This window comes from Macaca nemestrina, chromosome 7, assembly GCF_043159975.1.
Source record: "Macaca nemestrina isolate mMacNem1 chromosome 7, mMacNem.hap1, whole genome shotgun sequence".
NCBI lineage: Eukaryota > Metazoa > Chordata > Mammalia > Primates > Cercopithecidae > Macaca > Macaca nemestrina.
The window spans coordinates 80,763,633-80,769,230 of record NC_092131.1 but is presented as its reverse complement, the minus strand read 5'-3'; the positions used below and the strand labels follow the sequence as shown (position 1 = coordinate 80,769,230).

Sequence of the window (5,598 nt, the reverse complement as noted above, 5' to 3'; positions counted from 1 at the left end):
TTATGCACATAAATATTTAATTGATATCATATACCTGTCTTCAAGCAATAATATGTTATGCTTAATTACAAATAAACACCTAGTACTATGGTAATAGTTACAGTGAAAGTCTGTATTTTAATTCAAAAACCATAATTTCTCAGTTGCAATCCCTATAAATCATTGCAAACAGCCAGTATGAATGTTTAAAATTGATTACTGTTACAAAAATGACTGCTTCTGTTAGAGAACATTAAAAATAATATGCTGAAATAAAAAGTATGTCAAAACATTGAGGAAGGTTTTAGTCCGAAACGTAAAATCACAAAAGCAGAAAATAGAAAAATTAAAGTTTAGCTACCAAAGTTATCAACATTGTATGTATTATATAATAAAATTTCATCTTGAAGAAGTTGAATTGTTGAGTAATTACATATGCAGTTCTTCTAAATTCAAAATAATTACATAAAGAAGAATCAGCATTTCTTTAAGAGGTACAAGGCTTGTGATTTAAATTTTTATACAATAAAAGTTTATACTAGGTGAATATATACATAGAGATTTAAAAATTACTGATAAAGGTATTACTTCTCTTCAGTGAATGTGTTCTTTGAAATAATACAAGTAATTAGTGCTAAAAAAAAAAAAACAGGTGTTTTTCTTGAGTCTGTAATTCTACATTGACTAAAGAAATAAGATAATATGTCTGACCTCAAAATAGACTGTATTTTTGTGAATCTGATGAAGTTCCCTTATAGAAAGGGAGTATGCATGAAAATTATAAAAGCAAAGCAAGTAAACAAATAAAGGTATAACTAAGTAAATATATAACTGCAATTAATATGAATTTATTTAACATGTACTATCATCCAAGTATTGTGGAATATAAAGAACAATGTGGGAAATGAGGAGAAGAGTTGACCCTTAATCTCAGGAAGCTTCTACAGTCTGTATCAAGAAGCAGACTGAAATAAACAAAAAGTATTCAAGGCCTTAGAAGCCATAGTGATTTTGACTTCAATCGAATTTAAAGTTATTGTTAATATCACACACCATTTTGGGTATCTTGTACATTTTTCTCTGTAAAACTTTTAGATCTCTTTTTTGAGCACTCAATCATTTTAACCAAGAGATCATATCCAAAGAACTTGATACAACAGATCTCTCACTACCACAGAAATACTGCACAGTTCATATATCAACAAAAACATAGTTGACAGATTTGCTTTTATTTTCCAATTCTCCGTATTCAGCATCTTTCCTCCCCAGGCAATTGGTACTTTCTCTTTCTAATAAACTCATTTTCAATAAGGTGTGAGAGATGACATATGCTACCTATCCCAGAGGCATTTCTATTTTAATAATAAGAAAATCTTAATAGTAAGGGATACTTCTGAGCAGTTGAAGTTTCAGAGCAAAAATAGTTCTTTCAATATGTTGTCCAAATTTATATAAGTTTCTATATAATAACCTCTCTCAACCAAACTTTGAAGTAACTCAACGGAGTCATTTTTACCAGAGAAATTTCAGTAGTGCTTGAATAAATTCCTAAAGCAGGATTTCAAGTTGTAAACAGGAAAAAAAAAAAAAAAAAAAAATTGTAGAGGAAACGCTTTCTATAGATACTGATGAAGTCAGTTCATCTTGTTTTCTTGCAAGACGCAGGTCATAAATAAAAAGGCATTCTAGTGTAACAAATGAATTCAAACTAGTTTGATAGAAACCAATCAGAGTTCAAATCTATCAACACAGTAGATTAAAAGCAAAAGTGGGGGGTGAAATGGCATGTCTTCAATACTAAATATTTTCATAAATTGAAGTAGTTCTCATTTTTTCCTGTTTATATTAGATAATGATTACACTGGGGTAGAGGGTGAAGTGGAGGAACCTTATTATTTAGAGGAATGTTATTAATACATCTCACTAATGCTATATTTATTTATTTATTTATTTTTTAATATACATAATTTTATTACAATTTTTTTAAAAAAAAAAACAGAATGCAACATCCTAAAAAACCCGAAATTTACTATTGATACTAATTCCTACAAGTTTGCTGTGCTACCATACACAAAAAATTTAAAAAAACCCATTAAATATTTAGGAACATTCAACATCAGAAGCTGTAAAATCTAACTATGTAGTAGCCCGTCAAAAAGCTACAACCTGCAATTTTTTTAAAAGTATTTTCTCTACAGAGAATCTTATCAGCTATACAAAAATCTGTACAGTTTTTATACTGAAGCTAATATTGAGCTGCACTTGAATTCACATTCTTAGCAAAACAATTGCCTGAGCACACATGCACATTCCACACGAATGATTAAAGGATAGCCATTTATTCTTCATCTTCATCCTCTTCCTCCTCATCTTCATCTTCTTCCTCCTCCTCCTCCTCCTCATCTTCTGGTTCATTCTTCTTCTTTGAGCCTGTTGGCCTGCCAGGGCCCTTCTTTCCTGCTTCACTTTTGCCCTTGGCACGATATGCAGCAATATCCTTTTGATATTTCTCCTTTAGCTTAGCTGCTTTCTGTTCATATGGTTGTTTATCTTTGGCTGACTGCTCGGACCACATTTCACCCAATTTCTTTGCAGTATCCCCAATGGATAGGCCAGGGTGTTCACTTTTGATCTTTGGGCGATGTTCAGAGCAAAACAGGAAAAAGGCAGATGGCGGCCTTTTAGGAGCATTGGGATCCTTTTTCTTCCCTTTCTTATCACCTTTGGGAGGAAAGTAATTTTTCATCTCCCTATCATAGCGAACTTTGTCACTTTTTGCCATACCTTCAAACTTCGACTGCTCCTTTGCAGACATGGTCTTCCATCTCTCCGAACACTTCTTGGAGAATTCCGCGAAATTGACGGAAGACTCCGGGTGTTTCTTCTTGCGCTCTTCCCGGCAGGTCTGCACGAAGAAGGCATACGAGGACATTTTGCCCCGCGGCTTGTTGGGGTCTCCTTTACCCATGGTGACAGATCGGCGTCCACCTGACGGGGCGGAGGAGGGAGAGGGGAAGCCGGCGGGTCGGTGCGGAGCCCGCAGCTGCCAGGGCGGGCGCTGGCGGGGCTCCGCTTCTATATGTATTTAAATTAAAGAAAGTAAAATACATTTTTTCATGTAACATATTTCTGGAGAAAAATTATAAATTATGCTGGAATAACAGAGAAGCTTATCTCTGAACATGAAAGAAATAATGAAATTAAATATTTAGAGTTCTACCTTCCAATTAAAAACAAAACAAAACAAAAAAACAGGAAAAGATATAATAATGACTGATTTTATTTTCAGGGTAGCTCCAATTATCTAAAGTTTATAAGTTAGGCATGTAATTAACTCTTTTTCTTTTCTTTTTTTGAGACATAGTTTTGCTCCTGTTGCCCAGGGTGGAGTGCAGCGGTGCGATCTCGGCTCACCGCAACCTCCGCCTCCTGGGTTCAAGCGATTCTCCTGCCTCAGCCTCCCAGGTAGCTGGGATTACAGGCATGTACCACCACGCACTGCTAATTTTGTATTTTTAGTAGAAACAGGGTTTCTCCATGTTGGTCAGACTGCTCTCAAACTCCCGACCACAGGTGATCCACCTGCCTCGGCCTCCCATAGTGTTGATTACTGGCATGACCCACTGCGCCGGGCCGTAATTAACATTTTTATACCAGTAAGTATCTCTGTGCTGCATAGTTCACAGGAATAGACATGGAAAAATAAGCATGCAGATTAATAGAAACATAGAGTGATTCCAGCAGTCACAGGGCTTTCAATAAAATACTGGCACTGAGGTGGGCACCTCTGAAGGTGTGTAGCATGAAGATGAACATAGAGATGATTAAAATAAAATTAATCCTATCAGGAAACTGAGGCCGGATAGGTAACCAAAGAATTAACCCTGTCCTTGGGACGCGGCATCTCTGGCGACCAATAAGCCTCAGTATTGGTATTGTAGTTAAGCTCATGGAAGCAAAGGTGTCTTCAGTAGGGAATTTCCCCTGCAGAGAACATGTGAACTTTTTGATTTTATCCTCAAACTCTGTCCTTTGCTCATTATAATAGCAAAAACACACCCAGGGAGGAGATCTCAGATGCTAATGAGACATGCGATGTATGACCAAGCATGTACAGCTACTGTGCATGTGCACCCAGAGAACCACCCAGAATATGCTTATTAGTAACCTCTCCCCACCCCCTCGTGAGTAATCATGTAAGACTTCTACGAAGGGAGTTTCCCCGGTGCCAATCTTTGCTGTCTCATCCATACAAGCAGGCTGCCCCGAATCTCTTCTCTCTCTGGGTGCACTGTCTAGTCTGCATTTAACTTTTCAAATATTCTTTGCCCTTTTCAATAAATTGTTCTATGCTGCATCTCCTTTGCTGCGTGTCTCTTTAAATTCTTTTAAACTAAGAAGACAAGAACCGAAGTCTCACAACAGTCATCAACAAAACTTTTGGTTCAGTTTCAGCAATAGACACAAATTAATAGGCAAAAAAACCTGAAGTAGGTTTGGAGAAGGGGAGACAATAGAGTGGAATGTATTAATAGAACTGAATAACAAGGATGCAGATTGAAACAATAACTTTATAGAATGTTCCACTTTAAAATACTTTCCAACTTGTGGTTTATGACAATAACTTTTGTATAAACTTGAAATAAAGCTGTAAAAGCATTACAAGGAATGAGTAGTAGTAGTAATAATAGCAATCCTATATGGCATTTGTAATTAGCTAGGTTTTGTTTTAGGCCCTTGTCTTATATAAACTCATTTAGCCTTATTCTAGCAGATCATCTGAAGATTAAAGGATTGAGATAGAGCGGGATTAAAAACAAACAACAGCAAAGCAAGACAAAATTTGTCTAGGATTACAGTTCTGGTATTTAAACACAAGCAGTATGGCTCCAGTGTCTCTACTATCAACTACCATTCAAGACTGCCTCTTAGTAAGATGACTGGAATAGCCACATTAATTTTCAAATACCTTTAATGAACATATAGAAATATTATTAAGTGCATTATTTTATAACTATGACTAATACTAACTTTATAGTAGTAGATCAATTATTGCCCGATCTTACAACCCATTCTTTTCTGTCTATTTAACTCTCAGGCCATATAAACTTTGAACACTACATTTTGAAGTGTCTTGCATATGGTTCCATTCTTCAATTATTAATTGAGAATCAACTACATTAACAGTGCTCTACTGTATACCAGTGAGCAAGGCAGATGATTTCTACCTTCAATGAGTTCACAGGCTAAGGTAAAAGGATCAATAAGAAAAAAATGTATTTAGAAGTCATTGACAAATGCAATAATAAGAGTAAGGGGTTATCAAACCAGGAATGATTTATTTAGTAATTAGCCTGTCTAGAATCAGGGAAACCATTTAGAAAATTACCATGATAATAAAAAAAATAGAGTTTTTAGTGTAGGAAAGGGAGTAAGAATTGAGAGGAAGATAGATTTGAAACTATTTTTTAAAGTACAATAGCATTTGACCAATTTTACATAGAAGAAGAGGAAAATGAGGTCTAGGTTAATTCACATATTTCTGGCTTGTTTGGCTGGATAAATAATTATGTCACTCAGGAAAGTATTAGAGGGGATCAGGTCTAAGAATCAACAGAT

General features: G+C 35.4%; 1 pseudogene; it reads right to left on the bottom strand.

Annotated features, from left to right (window-relative positions):
• Nucleotides 1-2,069: 2,069 nt before the first annotated feature.
• Nucleotides 2,070-2,968, bottom strand: LOC105477897 (high mobility group protein B2 pseudogene; annotated as a pseudogene).
• Between the last annotated feature and the right edge of the window lie 2,630 nt (nt 2,969-5,598).